Source organism: Acanthochromis polyacanthus, chromosome 16 (genome assembly GCF_021347895.1).
Source record: "Acanthochromis polyacanthus isolate Apoly-LR-REF ecotype Palm Island chromosome 16, KAUST_Apoly_ChrSc, whole genome shotgun sequence".
NCBI classification, from domain to species: Eukaryota; Metazoa; Chordata; class Actinopteri; family Pomacentridae; genus Acanthochromis; species Acanthochromis polyacanthus.
Window position 1 is genome coordinate 38,105,473 of NC_067128.1, and position 23,415 is coordinate 38,128,887.

Consider the following 23,415-nt stretch of genomic DNA (forward strand, 5'->3'; position numbering starts at 1 on the left):
ACAGCTCTGACTTACAGGCCGCTTGTGTTTCTGTAGAAGTTCTGTTTCTGGGTTTTGTAGAAGGTAGTGTCTACAGATACGGACCCAGAAACACAGCAGAGAAGCAAACAGCTGATCAGTGAACAGGTCCATCTATCAGCAGCTGCTTTCATTAAACCAAGAACCAAACATCTCTGCAGAACCATTGCTCCATGCTCTTCAGATGCTGAAGAACTTCCTGTTGGTTTATTTATCAGACTGAGTGAAGGTTTTCAGCAGATTAATGAGTTTTTATGGTAAATGTTCAGTAATCAGTTTTACTGCACTGAATAATCAGACTTTCTATCTTCAAATGTTCTCCCTGAGGATCATTTTCCAGTAAATCTGTGTTTGTGTTTAAACTGCTGAGACGATATAAAATCAGTGCTTAAATGAAGCTACTGCTGGTTAGCATGCCAGCATGTTAGCATGTGGTCTGTTTCATCCTCGTTTTGCTGCCTGATGACAGAAACATCTGGAAATAAGAGCAGCTTTACTGGAGTTCAGCTGGATTAAGATGTAGTTTAATGAGCACAGAGAGCAGGAGAGAAGCTAACAGAAGCTAACAGATGCTAACAGAAGCTAAGAGATGCTACCAGAAGCTAAGAGATGCTACCAGAAGCTAACACACGTAAACAGAAGCTACCAGAAGCCAGTCCTGGTTCACTGCTTTAAATAAAGTGTAATATCTCATGTTGCTGCTTGTTTGCTGAAACTCAGCAGCTTCTAATATTTCCTGACTGTTAATTAATTATTAATATAAATAAATGTTTGAACTTTAGCTCGGTTTGATGATGATCAGTTTGTGGTTGAAGTAGAATCGGTTTTAATAATCATCCGAATACAAAGACTGCAGGTGGAAACATTAAAGTTTAAAAGTTTTAAAGTCTGCAGGTTTGTTTCTTTAAAGGAATGACTAAATGATGAATTGTGGAATTTTTAAGTTTTGTGACGATCCATGAACAAATCTAAATACACAAGTCTAAACTTCATGTAGTGCTTACTCTGGAATAGTTCATTGTTGTTCATCTGGAAGCCCAACATGAACAGACACCTGCCAGTCACAATCAGCCCCTGCCATAGCACTGGACCTCCTCACTGTCACTCACAACACCTGAACCAATCACCAGCAGTCTCTCTCCCACTTGGAATCCACCCTGTTCCTTTGTTTGAAGCACATCAGCTTCATTCAGTCACACAACAGTCACTTGGACAGCAGGATCACCCCACACCACTGAGATCTGGAAACCCATTCTTTTTTCACAAGCCTGGAATTTAGGAAAAGACAGCATCAAAGAAAGTGAGTTAAATTCATGTGAAACAAGTTGAAAGCTGTCTGGTATCATGCTAATGCTCATGCTAATGTCAACAGGCCTTCACCACTGGAACCATGCTTTCGCATTTCTGAATGTCACCAACCTGAACCAAACATTTTGCTGAACATTGGTGAGCAATTAATGAAAAATGTGATGAGTGACTGATGATGATGAAGGTGGTGGTGGTGACGATGATGACGATGGTGATAATAATAATTTTATTTATAAAGCGCTTTCCGTCAAAGTGCTGTACACAGAAATAAAACAGATAAATAAAAACGATAAAAATAAAACAATAAAAAATATGACAATAAAAAAGACATCAGTAAAACAAACCATTTAGGATTCATCTGTAAGAGAAAACAAGCGGGTCTTCAGCTTAGTTTTAAATACATTAATGGATGATGCCTGCCTGATTTCAGCAGGTAGACGCCCGGAAAGAAAAAGCCCGTTCCCCCACCGTCTTTTTACAGACCTTCAGGATGTTCAGAAGTCCAGTCCCCTGAGAACGGAGAACTCAAGCGGAGACATAGAGCGGGCTGGATAAATAAGACGGGGCAATTCCATGAACAGTTTTATAGGTTAGTAGCAGCACCTTAAAGTCTGCTCTAACATGAACTGGTAGCCAATGCAGAGAGACCAGCACTGGAGTAATATACTCATATTTACTTGTTCTGGTCAGAATGCGAGCTGCTGGTTCTGAACCATCTGCAGACCATGAAGGCTCTTCATTGGCAGGCCTGATAAAAGGACATCGCAATAGTCCAACCGTGAGGAAACAAAAGCATGAATTAGGACCTCAGCATCCTCAAATGACAGACTTGGTCTGATTTTAGAGATATTTCTGAGGTGGAAAAAGGCCAATCTGGTCACCTCTTTAATATGGAATTTAAATGAGAGGGTTTTATCAAAGAGTACATCAAGATTCTTAACTCTGTCTTTACAATGATAGCACAGTCATCCAAAGACAGAGTAAAGTCATCAAGCAGAGGATTGACACTTTCAGGTCCAATCACCATCATTTCAGTCTTGGCCGAATTCAGGAGCAGGAAATTCGTTGATAGCCAGCTCCTAACAGCTGAGAGACAGGCCTGGAGTTTATCAGTGTCAAAAACACTTTGAGGGACCAAGGACATGTATAGTTGTAGGTCATCTGCATAGCAATGAAAATAAATCCCAAAGGAGCGCAAAATTTGACCCAAAGGTGTCAGATAAAGAGGAAACAGGGGTCCTAGTACTGACCCCTGCGGTACTCCATGCCTAACAGCACAGGACTCAGAGAGCACGTTGTTAAAGAAAACACTGTGAGATCTCTCTGACAGGTAAGACCTCAACCATTTCAGCACCTGGCCTGAGATGCCGAAATAATTCTCCAGTCTGTCCAGTAAGATGCAGTGAACCACCGTATCAAAAGCTGAGCTGAGATCCAACAACAACAGAACAGATGATGCCTTTGAGTCAGCAGCTAGAAGCAAATCATTCACCACTTTAGTCAGCGCTGTTTCTGTGGAATGATTTGCCCTAAAAGCTGACTGAAGAGGCTCAAAAAGATTATTTAATGACAAATATTTCAATAGCTGAGTTGAAAACACTTTCTCAAAAACTTTTGACAAAAAAGACAGGTTTGACACGGGCCTATAATTAGTAAGGGAGTCAGCATCCCAGGCCAGGTTTCTTCAATAAGGGTTTAACAATTGCAGATTTAAAACAAGCTGGGAAAACTCGAGTGGAAAGCAATATATTGAGGATATATAACACATACGGGCCTAATGTGGACCAAACGTCTTTAATAACCCACGCTGGCAGACGATCAAGAGAGCAGGTTGTACACCGAGCTGCCATGACAACCTTCGTGAGGCTTTCTAAAGAAACAGGCTCAAAATTCAGGAAACCAACGCCACCATAGACAGGAAAAGTAACCAAGCCTTCAACATTGTCAGTTACAGACTGAGGAATTTTAGTTCTAATATCCTCTACCTTGTCATTAAAATACAACAGAAAATCATGGGCAGACAGATCAGAGCTGCTAATAACTTGGTGGTCTTGAGTGAGTTTAGAAACCGTGTAAATTGTGCTTGTTTTCCATAATTAAATTGGAATAATATGCAGCCTTTGCAGCAGACACCTCAGACTGATAAGATGTCAGACTGTCCTTCCATGCCTGATAGAAAACCTCCAGCCTGGAGTGACTCTGATGGTTATGATGGTGCTGCTGGTGATGATGGTGCTGGTGATGATGCTGACGGTGATGATGCTGCTGGTGATGATGATGGTGCTGCTGGTGATGATGGTGCTGCTGGTGATGATGGTGCTGCTGGTGATGATGGTGCTGCTGGTGATGATGGTGCTACTGGTGGTGATGGTGCTGACGGTGATGATGGTGCTGGTGATGATGATGGTGCTGCTGGTGATGATGGTGCTGCTGGTGATGATGGTGCTACTGGTGGTGATGGTGCTGCTGGTGATGATGGTGCTACTGGTGGTGATGGTGCTGACGGTGATGATGGTGCTGGTGATGATGATGGTGCTGCTGGTGATGATGGTGCTGACGGTGATGATGGTGCTGCTGGTGATGATGGTGCTGCTGGTGATGATGGTGCTGCTGGTGATGATGGTGCTGGTGATGATGATGGTGCTGCTGGTGATGATGGTGCTGCTGGTGATGATGGTGCTACTGGTGATGATGGTGCTGACGGTGATGATGGTGCTGACGATGATGATGGTGATGACGATGGTGCTGGTGATGCTGATTATGATGATGCTGACGATGATGATGGTGCTGACGATGATGATGGTGCTGGTGATGATGATGGTGCTGCTGATGATGATGGTGCTGACGGTGATGATGGTGCTGGTGATGATGATGGTGCTGCTGGTGATGATGGTGCTGCTGGTGGTGATGGTGCTGACGGTGATGATGGTGCTGGTGATGATGATGGTGCTGCTGGTGATGATGGTGCTGACGGTGATGATGGTGCTGACGGTGATGATGGTGCTGGTGGTGATGATGGTGCTGCTGGTGATGATGGTGCTACTGGTGGTGATGGTGCTGACGGTGATGATGGTGCTGGTGATGATGATGGTGCTGCTGGTGATGATGGTGCTGACGGTGATGATGGTGCTGACGGTGATGATGGTGCTGGTGGTGATGATGGTGCTGCTGGTGATGATGGTGCTGCTGGTGATGATGGTGCTGCTGGTGATGATGGTGCTGACGGTGATGATGGTGCTGCTGGTGATGATGATGGTGCTGCTGGTGATGATGGTGCTGCTGGTGATGATGGTGCTGCTGGTGATGATGCTGCTGGTGATGATGGTGCTGCTGGTGATGATGGTGCTGGTGGTGATGATGGTGCTGCTGGTGATGATGGTGCTACTGGTGGTGATGGTGCTGACGGTGATGATGGTGCTGGTGATGATGATGGTGCTGCTGGTGATGATGGTGCTGACGGTGATGATGGTGCTGACGGTGATGATGGTGCTGCTGGTGATGATGGTGCTGCTGGTGATGATGGTGCTGACGGTGATGATGGTGCTGCTGGTGATGATGGTGCTGGTGATGATGATGGTGCTGCTGGTGATGATGGTGCTGCTGGTGATGATGGTGCTGCTGGTGATGATGGTGCTGACGGTGATGATGGTGCTGCTGGTGATGATGGTGCTGCTGGTGATGATGGTGCTGGTGATGATGATGGTGCTGCTGGTGATGATGGTGCTGACGGTGATGATGGTGCTGCTGGTGATGATGGTGCTGGTGATGATGATGGTGCTGGTGATGATGATGGTGCTGACGGTGATGATGGTGCTGACGGTGATGATGGTGATGATGATGGTGCTGGTGATGATGATGCTGATTATGATGATGCTGATGGTGCTGACGATGATGATGGTGATGACGATGGTGCTGGTGATGCTGATTATGATGATGCTGATGGTGCTGACGATGATGATGGTGCTGGTGATGATGGTGCTGACGGTGATGATGGTGCTGGTGCTGATTATGATGATGCTGATGATGATGATGGTGCTGACGGTGATGATGGTGCTGATGATGATGGTGCTGATGATGATGGTGCTGGTGATGATGGTGCTGGTGATGATGCTGACAATGATGATGCTGACGGTGATGATGGTGCTGGTGATGATGATGGTGCTGCTGGTGATGATGGTGCTGCTGGTGATGATGGTGCTGCTGGTGCTGACGGTGATGATGCTGATGATGATGATGATGATGGTGCTGCTGGTGATGATGGTGCTGCTGGTGCTGACGGTGATGATGCTGATGATGATGATGATGGTGCTGCTGGTGATGATGGTGCTACTGGTGATGATGGTGCTGGTGATGATGCTGACAATGATGATGCTGACGGTGATGATGGTGCTACTGGTGATGATGGTGCTGACGATGATGATGGTGATGACGATGGTGCTGGTGATGCTGATTATGATGATGCTGATGGTGCTGACGATGATGGTGCTGCTGGTGATGATGGTGCTGCTGGTGATGATGGTGCTGCTGGTGACGATGGTGCTGCTGATGATGATGGTGCTGACGGTGATGATGGTGCTGGTGCTGATTATGATGATGCTGATGATGATGATGGTGCTGCTGGTGATGATGGTGCTGGTGATGGTGCTGCTGGTGATGATGGTGCTACTGGTGATGATGGTGCTGACGATGATGATGGTGATGACGATGGTGCTGGTGATGCTGATTATGATGATGCTGACGATGATGATGGTGCTGACGATGATGATGGTGCTGGTGATGATGATGGTGCTGCTGATGATGATGGTGCTGACGGTGATGATGGTGCTGGTGCTGATTATGATGATGATGGTGATGATGGTGCTGGTGGTGATGATGCTGATGATGATGATGGTGCTGCTGATGATGATGGTGCTGGTGATGATGATGATGATGATGGTGCTGCTGCTGATGATGGTGCTGACGGTGATGATGGTGCTGGTGCTGATTATGGTGCTGACGGTGATGATGGTGCTGACGGTGATGATGGTGCTGACGGTGATGATGGTGCTGATGATGATGATGCTGATTATGATGATGATGGTGATGGTGATGATAGTGCTGATTATGGTGATGCTGCAGCAGCAGCCTGTCTGCTGAACAGGTTAGGCTTACATGAATGATTTGAATCGATTGCGAGCTACCCTTGAAAGAACTGGAACATTCCGAAAAGATTCATCCCTTCCCCAGTGATTTGATAGGATTTGTTCAGACTTGTTTGGACTTGTTTGGCTGCTTTTTGTGATTTTAATTGATTGGACAGGTGAACGTTTGATTTTTTTTTTTTTTTTCTGTTTTCCGATTTTCTGCTTTGTATTATTATTTTTATCATTGTTTTGTCTTGATACATTCAAGAATTTTCTGTTGATTATTTTTAATATATTACCAGTACCTTCCTTTGTGTCTTGTGTTCATTAATCTCAAACAGCTCCCAGAGTTGAACCTTCCCTTGGCCTAACCGTTGGTCATCCTAATAGTAGCATACTGTATTTCCATTGCAAGTGCTACATTCATGCCATCAAAATCACATTTATTCTGTAGATTCTGTTCAGAATTTATTGAAAAATAAAAGTTTGCAGCAGATTCTGATGATAAAATGATCTTTAGAGCCACAGAACAGGTAAACATCCAGAGAGTTTCAGGTTGAACTGCAGGCAGTGTTTCCTCAGAGAGACTAAAATAAATGCAGCAGAACCAGAGAACAGAGGAGCAAGTTGTTGGAGGTCCATCCAGCATGGTGGAACGTGTTCTAGTTGTTGGAGATCCATCCAGCATGGTGGAACATCTTCTACTGATGATGAACAGAGTAGAGAGAAAAAGTCTGTAAACATGAAGATGGAAAAACATCTACAGGATGAGGAGATGGTGGGAGCTTCAGGAGAAACTGACTGGAGGTTTTGGAAGATGTTTCTAGAGACATCTTCCAGAACCTCCTACCATCATCAGAACCTCCACAGAAGTCTGAGGAGACATTAGTTCAGAGTTTAACTTCTGAGGAGACATGATGGTTCCTGGTTTTTACATTTTTGTTGAACAAAGTAGGATATTTTTTCTCTTTGACTCCATATGTTGTCTAACTTGAAAAAAATCATTTTATCGTGATTGTTTTTTCAGGTTAGACCTATGTTTCTGAGTTCTCTCTGGTTCTTCATGATGTTCTGGTTCCTCAGAGGTGCATGACTTTAGAACCACATAGAAGAAAAAACCTCCAGAAGATGTTCAGAGGATTAATGATCTTTGAAACGGGGCTTCTGTTGTCCACCAGGTGGTGCCAATGATTCATTTCAGAACCAACCAAATTGAGCTGGCTGCTCTTCTGCTTCACATTCTGATCACTGATAATTATTTTTGATGATTAATAGTTAATATTGATCACTAATATCTAATATTGATCAGGGGAACTGGTTCTGCTACAGTTTAGGAAGTTTTCAATAATATTTTTTATCAAACTTTTTTGTTTTTCAAAACAGGAGCTTCAAGAAAGAGCAGAAATAAAACATTAATCGTAGTTTTCAGTGGTTTAGATCAGATTTTACAACCTGCAGCTTATTGATGACAACAGAACTGTGGATTTGTTCTGAATGTTTGGTTCAGGGTGAAGATTTACGGTCATCTTTATTCCATGTACTCGGCATTACTTCCTGCTGACCTTCATTAGTCTGTACAGAACCTCTCTGTGTGTAGAAGGTTCTGTTTGTGAGGTTCTAGATGTGATCTGATGGTTCTCTTATTCCTGTAGATGCTGGTGGAGTCCATGAAGCTGTACTTGAGGCTCCTCTGAGGGACGGTCAGAACGGTCTCTGTTGGACTCGGAGGCTGAGTGATGCTGACAGCTGTCGGCTAATTGGATCAGATTCTAACGTGACATCAAAAGACGTCAGCGGCGCTGTAGAAATGGCAGTAATGAGGACATTCTTCAGCTCAGAGCAGATTACTGCTGCCGTCTGGCCTCCACACCGGACAGAGGTTCCTCTTTGAAGAACCAAACGGTCCAATTGGGGCCGTCGTGGGACTCCTGAGCAGCCAATCAGAGCTGTGGGTGGAGCTAAAGCTGCTGTCAGACTCTGGACTGAAGAAGGAGGAGGAGCTTCAAGCTTGCTGCATGTTGTTCTGATTTGAACCTCGCTAGAATCTCATAAGAACCTCGTTTAGTTTCTACTGGTCCACCTTCAAACCAAAACCAGGACGTTAGCAAGACTGAAGTCAAACTTCCTGCCTGTTAGCGTGTTCATTAAAGTCAAACTTCCTGCCTGTTAGCGTGTTCATTAAAGTCAAACTTCCTGCCTGTTAGCGGGTTCAAAATCAGACTTCCTGTCTGTTAGCGGGTTCAACAAAACCAAATTAAAGTTTCACAGATATCAGTATTAATTACATTTACCGGAGATAAATCCCAACAGTGTGCAGCATCTGTTACCGTGGTGATCCATTACCGTGGTGATCCAGCAGGTTAAATGAGCTCCATCTTCTTGACACTGAAAGGTAAACCTACCTGTTGACAGGTGAGTCTGTCCTGTACTTCCTGTAGAGTTGACCTGCTGATCTGCCCACAGCGCATCACTTCCTGTCGGATTTCACTCTGACTGCAGACTAAACAAATATGGCCGCCGTGATGTCACCAGCGGTCTCTGATTGCTGTGATGACGCCTCCAGGCTGGTATCCAATGGTTTGGTCCAGATCTGGAAGAGAGGAGCAGGTCCAATGAGGGCAGGTCAATGGAGAGAACGAGTCCAGAGAGAGCGGGTCCAGAGAGGGGCAAGACTGACTGATAACCTGCTCACCTGTACCTGTACCACTGCACCAATCAGTGCCTCCAGACCAGACACGTCAGTCACACTGGCCACGCCCCCATATGTCATACACATTAAACTTTTATACTGAATCCTGGAAAACTAGTTCTCAAAAGTTCTCAAAACACAGAAGTTCCAGTAACATTCTCCAAGTTCTCTAAAGACGTTCTAATGTTGCTCTGACAGTCCTCCTTTTTATTTTGGATTCTAAAATATGGAAACTAGTGAGGCATTCAGGGTACATCTGGAAAATACAGATCTACAGATGGAGACTGAATTTGATTCTGTATTTGAGTTTATTGTGTAGTTGTGCATCTGTGTATAGTTGTGTTTGTAGTTGTGTACCTGAGTGAGTAGTTGGTTATGCGAGTATGTAGTTCTGTGTGTGTGTTTCCCCCTCCTTGGTGTCTGTTATCTGGATCTTGGATGTTGTTGGAAGCATTCTAGTTTTTCCGTTGGATGGAGAACTTGGACTTTGCTTTTATAGGTGTTGTTCTCTCATTACCTGAAAGATCTAACTACTGCTGCCCTCAGCGCTAATGAAGAAATCAGGTCTGGAGGCGGCCGTTCTTCTCCTCAGGACCCAAGACTGCCAAAGCAGGACTTTTACGGCACTTTCAAACAACCTTTGATTGAGTGTAACTCAATCGGAATGCCTCTTTATATTAACTGTTCTGTATTTCAATCCCCCAAAACTGAAAATGGATGATCTCACCACAGAAGACTTTATGTTCAGAACCTGCAGCAGTAAAACACATTCCCACATTCTAGCCTCTGTCTGGAAGTTCTTCTACAAACCAACACAGAGTTGCTTCCTGGAGATTTGGAAATGATCTAAAAGAGCTGAATGATGCAGCAGAGGACTGGATGGAGCTCACCTGGAGGTCCAATGTCACCTGGAGGTCCACCGTCACCTTCAGAGGACTGTGGACCAATCAGAGAGCAGCACCAGAGTGACACGCTGCAGGTTGTAATGTTGTGACTGAAAAACTTGGGTTTGATCAGAAAATCAGATGATCAATGTGTTCCTCAGTCCATCAGTCTGTCCTGGTCCTCTGAATGTTCCTTCCTCTGGTTGTCTCTCCTCTGGTTGTCTCTGATTATCTGTCCTCTGGTTGTCTCTCCTCTGGTTGTCTCTGATTGGTTGTCTGTCCTCTGGTTGTCTGTTGTCTGTCCTCTGGTTGTCCGTCCTCTGGTTGTCCTCTGAGGTAGACTGTGAGACAACTTCTGTAACATTTTGTTGACGTGGTGGAACTCCAGCAGAGAGGGGATCCATAAAGCTTGATGTGATTTTTCTCCAGTTTGTCCTCAAAGCTTCAGCTCCAGGTGTTTGATCCTCAGAACATTTCTAGATGCTTAGATGATCTATTTGACAGAACATCGGTGAAGTCTGAAGGACGCAGAGTGTAAATGTTACAGAACGTCTTCCTGCATCTGTCTTCAATTGTGCTTGAGAAAGAATGAAACCACATGGAAGAACAAACATTCCACTGTCTCTCTGGGTCAGGAGGAGAACCAGAGGGAACCAGCAAAAATTAGAGGAAACCACAGGGAAGCAGGACGAACCAGCAAGAACCACAGGGAACCAGAGAGAATTACAGGAAACCACAGGGAAGCAGGATGAACCAGCAAGAACCACAGGGAACCACAGGGAACCAGAGAGAATTACAGGAAACCACAGGGAAGCAGGATGAACCAGAGGGAACCAGAGAGAACCAAAGGGAACTACAGAGAACCAGGGATCTCATCAGAGGATCTGTGGGATGAGGTCCGAATGGAGCAGATGGAGACGACATGAAACCAGTTAGATCCTTCACTGTTTTTTTTAGTCCACTGGTCCAGTTAACCTGAGACCAGCAGAACATCTTCTCTCCTGGTTCTGGTATTTACAGCTGAAGATACCTGAGCTGTTAGTGGATCATTTAGCTTTCTCTCATGTTCCTGAACTTTCTGTCAGCTGAGAACATGTTAGAGATGAGAAAATATTAAATCTGAGAACATGTTCCTGCTGATAACATGTTAAAGTTAAAGCTGAGAACATGCTAGAGCTGAGAACACGTTAAACTGAGAACATGTTAAAGGTGAGAACATGTAAAATCTAAGAACACATTACAGCTGAGAACATATTCCACCTGGAGTTCTGTTGGTGGTTCTGCAGGAGAACTTTAAAGCACTTTTAGCCTCAGGTTCTGTTCCCACTGAGGTTTCTTCAGGGGTCCAGGTTCCTCCTGGTCTGCGCCTGTAGACGGAGCAGTAACTTTAACGTTGAGAGAATGTTCTTTGTAGAACCTGCTGCTGTATCTGCAGCCTGGTGAAGCAGCAGGAGATGCTGCAGGGCCTCAGATGGACAATAGTGGTTCCTCTGGGAGGCCTTTGACTTCTAATGAAGCTCATTGAGTTATTGAGGCTATAAACCGTTAAAACATAATGAATCCTCTGTTCTCTGCTGAGAGGAACCCAAGGAGATAATGAAGCTGTTGGTGCAGATAAATGAGTTTCACCCTGAAGTGGTCGAATGCAGGAACTTCAACCCTCTGAACCCAGAACATTTCTAAAGTCCTGCAGCTCTGTGGAACCAGAAGAACATCAAATAGAGAGAACAATGGAGATGTCTTCTGGCAGTAGGACTCAGAATGATGGAAACCAGAGAAAAGAACGAATACTTTACTGTATAAAGACGTAAAACCAGGAAGCATCATCTCCACCATGTCTCCACAGATGTTCAACTCTGAACTAATGTTGTGTCCTCAGACTTCTGTGGAGGTTCTCAGTCATCCAGCTCCTGGAGATGGTAGAAGCTCCAGAAGAAACCAGCTAGAGGTTCTGGAAGATGTTTATAGAAATCGAGAGCTGGTTTCTCCTGAAGCTCCTACCATCTCCTCATCCTGTAGATGCTTTTCCATCTCCAGACTTTTCCTCTCTGTTCTGCTCATCTGTAGAAAGACGTTCCGCCATACTGGATTGAACTCCAACAACCTGTTCCTCTGTTCTGTTCTCTGTTTCATTTATTTATTGGTTTTCCTCTCAGGAAACACTGCCTGCAGTTCAACCTGAGACTCTCTGAAAGTTCTGGTCTCATCAGTCATTAACCAGTCATCATACTTATAATTCAGTAGCCTGGTGTTCGTCTGTTCTTCAGGTTTTAATGGAACCGACTCGTCTTTGGAGGTCGGTTCCATCCGGACTGGACTGATGTACGTCTGTCTTTACCTTTTGAAACCTAACATGTCATCTTTTTCCAACCTAGACGTGTGATTTAGTGACTCAGCGTTAATGGATCAGATCTCTGAATGTCTTCAGGGCAGTGACTCGGTGTTAATGAACCAGATCGTTGTATCTTCAGTGTGACTCAGCGTTGGTTTCTCCTGCTGCTGATGAGGTTTGTGGGTCTGTGAGGTAACAGCTCAGTACATTCCATTTATTTTAGTTGCACAAATGTTCCATTCTCTGCTGCAATGATTAGAAGGAGGCAAATAAATTGAGATTTACAGGTTTGGCAGTCACATTCCAAACTGGCAGAACACGTGTAATGTGGCTAAACCTGCATCCATAAATGAAGCAAGAACTTCATGGGACTAGTTAAAGGAATCACGGTTCTGTTTCACACCATTAGTGTTTCTATTTTTGAGTGAATCTAATTGCCCCCAATTTAGCTCCCTGTTAATTGGCAGCATGTGTTGAGGTGTTAATCCAATCAGAGCAGCAAATCCCACGGAGAATGTCCCTCTGGTTCCAGTTCAGGCTCAGCGCTAAGAGCATGAGGTGATTTCAGAGGATCGCTGATCTCATTTAGGAAATATCAGCGGTGACAATAGCCTCATGTTATCCTCGTAAAAAACAGAGTTCAGGACATAAAACAAGTCATGAAACATCAGCAGAATTGTTCAAACACAACTCTGTCCTCAACATCAGCCCACAAACTGATTCAGAACACAGAGAATAACGTATACAGAATGTTAAACTCCCACCTCAGACCTGAGCAGAACATTTAGAGCTCACTGTAGGATTCATTCAGTTTAAAGTGGTCCAGGATCAGCTTTGACCTGACAGCAAAAGGACTACAAACATGGCTGCCTTGCAGCTCAAAGACCTGATGTCATTAAATATTTTAGTTTATTCACAAACAACCCAAACATCTGCTGATCTACAGATTCCAGATGTTCCCAAAAGGCTTCATCAAGGATCAATCAGAGGGTTGATCAGATTATTGATTATTGGTGACCATGAAACACCAGTGACTAATAACTGAAACTGACATGATTAAATTTAATTTATTAAGACCAGGAATCAGTCAATCACCACTAGATGACCACATTAGTAATAATTATAACTAAATATATACAATAAACAGTAACAGGAGTTTCATATTCGATCAGTCCACTGATTGACTAATTGATTGCTAGAGATCAATACCAGTTTCTCTCCTGCTGTTCTTCTGTTTATTTCCCACTGAGGGCCAGATTTTAAATGTAACCCTTGTCTCAGGAATCTAAATGAAAATCTGACTAAAGTGGGCGGTTCACTGAGACGGGGCCTGAGTTCATTTTAGAACTTCAGTTTTGAATAAAGTATAACGTTTAACGTATTAAGGACACCACACAGCTGAACTTTAAATTCAATGATCCTGTATTAGGTATTTTATTTATACAATTAGTGAAAAGAAAAAAAAATAAATTTAGGCAAATCTTTAAATCTTTCTTAGAAAATGAAATTAAAACTGTAAACAAAATATTTTAAACCACAGTGATTAAAACGAATAAATTGCTTCAGTCTTTACACCCTCTATTAAACCTTTGAGTTCAGAAAATAAACAAAACCTTTACGTTTCTTTAATTTACACCAAAACACTATTTACTTTGGGTTTCAAAGATTTAACACCTTTTTCTACTTTATAATTTTAAACACAAACAAATTCACCTTATTATTACCTTAAACCTAAATTTTAAGATCTTTCAACTTCCTTTTTTATACCAAGACGTTTTTTACCATTTAAACCAGACTAATAATAAAACGTGGATTTCAGTTCACAGAAAAATCACACGTATCAACATGCTCAATGCAAATCTACACACACTCCTTTTAACTCAAAGATTTAAAAAAAAAACGTTGCAGGCCTGAGTCGGTGCTCGGGTACGTTGAGGCCGAGAACGAATGGCCGCTTCACTCAAATGGAGCAAAAATAAATGCACGTGCAAGTTCTGTTCATACTGTACTCACGAGTCCCAACGAATAACGAGCAGGATAGTCACAGGCGCATTGGTGATGATGATGGTGATGACATTGGCAGTCGAGCTGATACACCACGTCACAGGAATGACCGGAAGAAAAACAGCAGTCCGTCCGCATGGAAGGCCAAGGAAAACCTCTTCGACTTCCTCCTCTCCCACACCGACAGTCTCCTTGGAGCACAACAGACTAATTAAGCGACAACACACAATGCTACTTCATGGCGAATTAACAAAAGTCCGTGTCGCTTAAAACCATTATAAAACCAGCACGATAACAGCGCGATATCGAGTCACGTTTTCATGACAGGCTAGGCTAATTAGCAGGCCGCTAACTATGCAGCACATCATGTCAGGATGCTACCACGTTTAGTTACAGCATGAAAATAAACCCAAGCTCATTTACTTCTCGCTTCAGCTTCAAAATTATACCCTGGTCCACGGGTAGTCAACCTGGAATAATTTGATCTCAGCGTCACACTCTTCTGTTGCAGCTCGTCTCTCCCTTCACTGGACAGAAGCGTCTGTTCGCAAAAACCTCGCAATACCTTGACCTGCGCTTGTCCCGCCCCTTCTTAACTCTAATTGGGTTTTACCTCATGACAGCTCCAATGAACATAAAGAAACATACTGATTGACATACACATGACATAAAAGTTAGATTGTACAACTGATTACACATACAATGAGTGAAATAAACGTTTTTCTAAATAACACATTTTAAAGAACATAAATCCTCTATCCACTATTAGTACAAAACCTTGTATTTGAAAAACTATATGTATAGATTTCAGTGAGCTTTTTTTTTTTTTTTTTTACCACTTTTAATTAATACTATGAATTTTCACTATTTACAACCACTAACATAGAATTTTAACACTTTTATTTTTTTAATGCATTGTAGATTGCTTTTTGGACAGGGCTACAAAAATATTTGTTTTCCAGAGCCTGTTAATCTGTGGTTGTCTGCTAGCTTAGCCGTTAGCATAGCATTAGCCACTGCGGCTAATGTTCTGCTTTGTGTCGATGTTTCTGCTACTGGTTCAGTTTTTTTCTGTTTGCTGGTCAGAACAGAGAGCTGAAGTTAGTCTAACTGGTGTTAGCCACAAGCTAAGAGCTAACAGCTAGTCTCTCAGTGTTAGCATTAGCCTAGCATCCCCAGCAGCTCCAGCTGGACCACTTAGTACCACCTACTGGGAGTTCCTGGTTCTTCTGGTGTTCATCAGACCTTCAGCATCATCTTCTCCTGTTCTGCTCTGTGGGTGGGAGATTAGTGGTTAGCGTTAGAGGGTAAATGTAGGACTAGATGGTAGGATGTACTGCAGTAAACCTGTTTTCTCTCCATGTCAGTAAATGTAAACCAGCTTCAGTTCCTGTTTGTTCCACCAGGTGGAGCCTCTTCCTGTTTAATTGTGAGACCAGAGGAGGTTAAAGCAGAGAGCATTGTGGGAGTGTAGCAGAAGTAGGTACCATGACAAAGACTTCTGTTCTACTTAATGACGTCTAACCAGAGACAAATCACTCTGACAAATAGAGGAACCTAGAATAACCTTCCAGGGTTCCACTGTTGAAGAACTTTTGGAGTTCAAGATGGTTCCTTGAGAACCTTCTGTAGTAGTGGACAGTCCTTCAGAGAACCACCCAGTGGGGTTTAGGTTAAACTCAGAACCTGTTAATATGTAATTTTGTATGAACTCTGTGGAGTATTCATTTCTGGGAACCTTTTTATTAGTGATCAAAGTTTCTCCAGGAACCAACAAGTAAACAGGGTTCCATAAATATCACCGAAGTGTTCTGTTATGATGATTTAGATCGGTTTTGGTTCTGATCAACTATAGCAGGGTGTCCACCATGAGGCCCGTGGTCCAAAAGTGGTCCTCCAGAGGGTCCACCATGAGGCCCGTGGTCCAAAAGTGGTCCTCCAGAGGGTCCAACATGAGGCCCGTGGTCCAAAAGCGGTCCTCCAGAGGGTCCACCATGAGGCCCGTGGTCCAAAAGCGGTCCTCCAGAGGGTCCACCATGAGGCCCGTGGTCCAAAAGTGGTCCTCCAGAGGGTCCAACATGAGGCCCGTGGTCCAAAAGTGGTCCTCCAGAGGGTCCAACATGAGGCCCGTGGGCCAAAAGTGGTCCTCCAGAGGGTCCAATCCGGCCCTCAAAGTGTAAAAATTCCAGAGAAGACATTAACTGCAGATTGTAAATTAGTAAAACTATAAATTTAAAATCATTTCTAGACCATGACAAGTTGTTTGGATCATGAAGTAAAATACTGGATTGTTCATATGTCTCATTTTTGTAATATTTTGTCTGTTTATGTTGTTTTTTTGACTGATTTTTGTCGGGGTTTTTTTTGTCATTTTGTGTTTCACTTTGTTATTTTGTGTACAGTTGTTTTCAGTCCATTTTTTTCTCGATTTGTTTCTTTTTTTGTCATTTTGTGTTTCACTTTGTTATTTTGTGTACAGTTGTTTTCGGTCTATTTTTTTCTCGATTTGTTTCTTTTTTTGTCGTTTTTGTCTTGTTTTTGTCCATTGTTTCTTGCTTTGTAAGTTGTTGATCAAATTATTTCTCGGTTTTGTTGCTTCGTGTTTAGTGTCTCATTTTTCGTCATTTTGTGTCTCATCTTTGTAATTTTTTTGTCATGTTTTTGTTGTGTTTTTTAGTTTTTAAAGTAAAATCCTCCATGGTTCAGGTCCAGATGACTAAATGTTGTGTTCCTTTGTAGACACTCTGTGATCTGGAAGTTGTGATGTGGAAATGATAAACTGAGGATGAATGCTGGTGAAACTGAACTTATTTTCTTCATAAAGTTCAGGTTGTTCATGATGTTTAGTAAAAAGATAATTCCTTAAATGTGAACATTTCTGCACTAAAACGAAGGAACCATTAGGAGTTGTGGTTATTTAGAGGTTATCATGCTGTGGTTTTACTGGTTTTACTGGACATCAGACTGGTCTGGATGTGGAACCTGGACTGAGATGATTCCAACTCCTCTGACCTATAAATGATGACTTCAGTAGACGTCCAGCTTGTTCTTTGTTCTGCTGGATTGTTTCCTGTGTTCTGCCTTTAGTTTGTCCTTTTGTCTGATGGGTTCTAAGAGCTTCCATCTGCTCTACGTTCTCCTCAGTAACCAGCAGGAATGTTAATGTCCCGATGCAGATCCTTCTTCATGCGACTGTTTCTGCGGTGGGCTGAGGAGGAGCAGCAGGTCAGGAGCTGGTCAGGATCTGGAGGTGTAATTAGATGTTCCAGCAGCTCGTGGTGTTTGCTGGTGGAGGTTTCATGAGTTGCGGCAGCTGCTCTTCCTATCAGAACATCTCTGGTGTGTTGTCGGCCGTTAGCCTGCTAGCTCTGCTGGATGTTTACAGCTTTAAACGCTCTCTGGAATCCACCGAACCACAAACACTCTGCGGGTCGCTTTCTCAGATGATTTTCGAGGATCAGTGGACGTTTCAGAGAAAAGCACTTAACTTCTGAAATGACTGTTTTCTGGTGAAGCTCGTTTCTGTGGGGATTCCTTCCTTAGAGGAGGATTTGTTCTCTCTGTGACAGCGTCGTAATGAGTAGCTCCCACAGAAAGCCACTGTGTTGAGTAATTGACTGTAAACACTCAGGGAATGTTAATTAAGCCTCTCACAAAACCAAACAGATCCAGTGGGTAATTTTGTGCTCAGCGACAGAAACCTCCTGCAGCTCCGTTTGATTCCTTCAACGCTCAGAGGAACTTTCACAGGCCGGAGAGACAAGGAATAAATCAGCTGCTTTAACCTTTTAGAGTGAAAACTCTGAATAAATGTCTGAACATCCATCAGCTTTAAGACAAAAACTACGACATAAAACACAGGAACAAAGAAAAGCAACAAAGATCACATGTAGAAATAAAAAACATCCTTTAAAAGGCCCTGAGTCAGAAATCTTCCAATGTTCACGTGTTTAATTCATTTATTGTTGTAGAAAAAGTTTCTCCTCAGAACGTTAGAAAACGAACGTCCCTCACCTGCTCTTCTCCAATAAAAACTCATTCTGACTCCTTTTGAAAATTGTTCAAATCATTTGTGAGTGATTTCAGATGAGTTGTTATTTTTGGACCGTTTTGGTTCGGTTTGGGCGATGGTGAGGTTATCGTCCACTGATTTTTGGTGTCTTGGAGCAATAAGTCAGCATGTTTACATGAGTCCGGTAATTCCTCTTTATTTTGGAATTGGAGTTAATTCCACTTTAAAATCTCCTTGTAAACACTTAATTCTGAAGTAAAAAGTTAACGAACTGAGTGAACGAACAAACTGACAGCCGCTAATGTGTCTGCGACCTCACTCTGGATGTCAACGATATTACTGGTGATATAAACTGTTTTTTTTTTTTGTTGTTTTTTTTTTTAACTTTTTTGACTCTCAAATTGCTCACAGGTCGTGACCAGCCTTAAAGCTGACTCTGCGCATCAGTTATGACTATTTTAGTTTTCATTTTATTGAATATCTGAGACATAAATAAGCCAAATGGCTCATTGCATTAGCAATTCGGACTTTTGTTGGGACAATATTGTTTGCTGGTCTCCTATAGCTAATTCCCCAGCCTACAGGGTCAATACTGTAAATAAGGGGTTACTATTGCTACTTACTAAAATTATGCTGGAGCTCTGTACTTTGTTTGGTGACTTTATGTTGCGCCTGGAAGACGAGTCTGAGGAGTTGCTTCTTTTCTCAGAGCTTGCTGCTTTTTATTTATTTTTATTTTTCATTTTTACTTAGTTGCAGCTATCCTGGTTTGGGAGGGTGGGGGGCACCACTGCTACATGCAGCTTTTTTAGAAAAAGTGCTGGACACTCTATTTGCTCCAGTCCCACTATCACATTAATTAACCTTAAACACATTCATTTTACCTATGTAGAATAATGACTAGTCTTAATTTTGTGAGCTGGAATGTGAAAGGATTGAATCATCCTCTTAAACGTAAAAAAGTATTCTCTCACCTCAAATATCTTGAAGCCAAAATTGCTTTTCTACAAGAAACACACATTCGTAACTCCGATTCAAGTCGACTGCTGAATTGTTCTGGACAGTGTTTCAATTCTTCATTTCAAGCCAAATCCAGATCTATTCAATTTGAACCACAGGACGTAATATCAGACAAATATGGTCGATATGTAATTTTCTCAGGGAACCTATATAATATGCTTGTGGTCCTGGTTAATGTGTACGCCCCAAATGTTGATGATGCCAGTTTTTTCAATCGATTGTTTTCATTCCTACCTGACTTGAATATCTACCATCTCATATTGGGGGGTGACCTTAACTGTTGCTTGGATCCATTGATGGACAGGTCCTCAAACAGCCCCAGCACAGCAAATAGGTCTGCTAGTATAATCAATGGCTTTCTTAATGAGTTCGGTATATGTGATATTTGGCGCTTTTTGCATCCAAATGTTAATGAGTTTTCCTTTTTCTCGCCAGTGCACCACACGTACTTGACTATTTTTTCCTTCATAACCAACTTCTACCTTTTGCTGCTACTTGTGAATATCAACCAATCGTTATATCTGATCACGCGCCTTTATCGCTCTCCCTTTCATTTCCTGGCCCTCCTGAGTGTAGGCAATGGCGTTTGAATTCAACTTTGCTGTCGGACGTAGCGTTTGTTAAATTTATTGAGAATGAGATAGCTTTTTTTATTGATACTAATGTGAATCCAGATATCTCTTACCTTACCCTATGGGATACACTCAAAGGTTTCCTTCGTGGACAGATCATTGCTTATACTGTCCGAATGAAACTCAAATCAGTTCAAGAACAAACAATCTAATCCAGGAAATAGGACAATTAGACAAACAATATGCTCAGAATAAATCATCTGATTTACACACGTGGACAAAATTGTTGGTAGCCCTCAGTTAAAGAAGGAAAAACCCACAATTCTCACTGAAATCACTTGAAACTCACAAAAGTAACAATAAAAATTTATTGAAAATTAAATAATCAAAATCAGCCATCACTTTTGAATTGTTGATTAACATAATTATTTAAAAAACAAACTAATGAAATAGGGCTGGACAAAAATGATGGTACCCATAACTTAATATTTTGTTGCACAACCTTTTGAGGCAATCACTGCAATTAAACGATTTCTGTATTTGTCAATGAGCGTTCTGCAGCTGTCAACAGGTATTTTGGCCCACTCCTCATGAGCAAACAGCTCCAGTTGTCTCAGGTTTGATGGGTGTCTTCTCCAAATGGCATGTTTCAGCTCCTTCCACATATGTTCAATGGGATTCAGATCTGGGCTCATAGAAGGCCACTTTAGAATAGTCCAACGCTTTTCTCTCAGCCATTCTTGGGTGTTTTTGGCTGTGTGTTTTGGATCGTTGTCCTGTTGGAAGACCCATGACCTGCGACTGAGACCAAGCTTTCTGACACTAGGCAGCACATTTCTCTCCAGAATGCCTTGATAGTCTTCAGATTTCATCGTACCTTGCACACTTTCAAGACACCCTGTGCCAGATGCAGCAAAGCAGCCCCAAAACATTACTGAGCCTCCTCCATGTTTCACCGTAGGGACAGTGTTCTTTTCTTCGTATGCTTGGTTTTTCAGTCTATGAACATAGAGTTGATGTGCCTTACCAAAAAGCTCCAGTTTGGTCTCATCTGTCCAAAGGACATTCTCCCAGAAGCTTTGTGGCTTGTCAACATGCATTTTTGCAAATTCCAGTCTGGCTTTTTTATGAGTTTTTTTCAGCAGTGGTGTCCTCCTTGGTCGTCTCCCATGAAGTCCACTTTGGCTCAAACAACGACGAATGGTGCGATCTGACACTGATGTACCTTGGCCTTGGAGTTCACCTTTAATTTCTTTGGAGGTTGCTCTGGGCTCTTTGGATACAATTCCAACGATCCGTCTCTTCAATTTGTCATCAATTTTCCTCTTGCGGCCACGTCCAGGGAGGTTGGCTACTGTCCCGTGGGTCTTGAACTTCTGAATAATATGAGCCACTGTTGTCACAGGAACTTCAAGCTGTTTAGAGATGGTCTTATAGCCTTTACCTTTAAGATGTTTGTCTATCATTTTTTTTCGGATGTCCTGGGACAATTCTCTCCTTCGCTTTCTGTTGTCCATGTTCAGTGTGGTACACACCTTTTCACCAAACAGCAGGGTGACTACTTGTCTCCCTTTAAATAGGCAGACTGACTGATTATGAGTTTGGAAACACCTGTGATGTCAATTAAATGACACACCTGAGTTAATCATGTCACTCTGGTCAAATAGTTTTCAATCTTTTATAGAGGTACCATCATTTTTGTCCAGGCCTGTTTCATCAGTTTGTTTTTTTAAATAATTATGTTAATCAACAATTCAAAAGTAATGGCTGTTTTTGATTATTTAATTTTCAATAAATTTTTATTTATTGTTACTTTTGTGAGTTTCAAGTGATTTCAGTGAGAATTGTGGGTTTTTCCTTCTTTAACTGAGGGGTACCAACAATTTTGTCCACGTGTGTATATAAAAAGAGAGTCGAGCTGAAGGCCAGGTTTGATTTGCTCACATCTTATCGTGTTGAACAGCTGCTTTTACGAAATAAAACCAGATTCTATACCCATGGAGACAAGTCTAATAAACTGTTAGCCAATCACCTTAAAGGTTTTAGGTCAAAACAGGCTATTCTGAGGATACAACTGAGTAATGGTGAGACTACAACTGACCCCCCAAAAAATCAATATGGCCTTAAAAGAATTCTATACACAACTTTATAGCTTCCTTGATAACCTTAATATTCCAAAGCTTTCTATTGACTCTGCTAAAAGGCTAGAGGAGCCAATTTCCCCTTCTGAAATTGCTGAGGCCATAATGTCAGTGAAATCAAACAAGTGTCCTGGCCTCGATGGCTTTCCCTCAGAATTTTTAAAGAAATTTTCCCAGAGTCTTTCACCGTTACTTTGCTCTGTTTTTTCAGAATCCTGCAAATTGGGCCGACTGCCGCAATCCTTTACTGAGGCATGCATTACTCTTCTTGCTAAGAAAGATAAAGACCCAACCAACTGTGCCTCTTATAGGCCTATATCCCTACTAAACACGGATGCAAAGATTCTGGCAAAAGTGCTGGCTCGCAGACTGGAAAACTTTCTCCCTTCCATTATATCAAAAGACCAAACTGGATTTATTAAAAATAGGCAATCATATTTCAATGTTAGGCGACTCTTCGACATCCTCTACACTCCTCGGGAGGATAGGCCAGAATGTGTTCTGTCCATCGACGCAGAGAAAGCATTTGACCGTGTTGAATGGCCATACCTATTTGCTGTGCTTAACAAATTTGGTTTTGGACCCTCCTTTTGCTTGTGGATCAAATTGTTCTACTCTCACCCCACTGCCATGATCCGTACCAACTCCCAACGGTCAGTGCCTTTTAATTTACATCGTGGGACCCGTCAAGGGTGTCCCCTAAGTCCTATGCTCTTCAATTTAGCTATAGAACCTCTTGCTATTGCCCTTCGTACTTCGAGTAGTCTGTCTGGTATTTGGAGAGGGGGTGTGGAACACAGGGTCTCTCTCTACACGGATGACCTTCTGCTCTATGTTTCCGACCCATCTAAATCCCTTCCTGCTACTTTAACTATTTTAAATCAATTTGGTATACTCTCAGGTTATAAAATAAATGTTAGCAAGAGTGAACTTTTTCCAATAAATGAAAAAGCGAAGTCTTTGGATTTTTCTCACCTAAATTTTAAGGTTGAACATTGTAAATTGTCATGTCTTGGAGTTACAGTCACCAAGAGGTATAAGGACCTGTTTAAAGAAAACTTTGCTGTTCTTTTAGACCAGACCAAAAAACTGACGTCACAATGGTCGCCCTTATCAATGTCTTTAGTAGGTCATGTGAATTCTGTCAAAATGGTCATTCTCCCGAAACTCTTGTATCTCTTTCAAACATTGCCAGTCTTTATTCCAATTCATTTCTTCCAACAGCTGGACTCAATCATAACTTCCTATCTGTGGAGAGGCAAGCGTCCACATTTAAACAAAACACATCTCCAAAAGCCGAAATTTGCTGGGG

At 42.4% G+C, this 23,415-nt stretch overlaps 1 long non-coding RNA gene across 1 annotated transcript; it reads right to left on the bottom strand.

The window, feature by feature from the left end:
• Positions 1-13,758: 13,758 nt before the first annotated feature.
• On the bottom strand, positions 13,759-18,297 carry LOC127530369 (uncharacterized). The gene is made up of 2 exons (XR_007936982.1): positions 14,782-18,297; positions 13,759-14,549 (listed from the first exon to the last, which is right to left on the bottom strand). It is a non-coding gene; the product is annotated as an uncharacterized LOC127530369 (long non-coding RNA).
• Between the last annotated feature and the right edge of the window lie 5,118 nt (positions 18,298-23,415).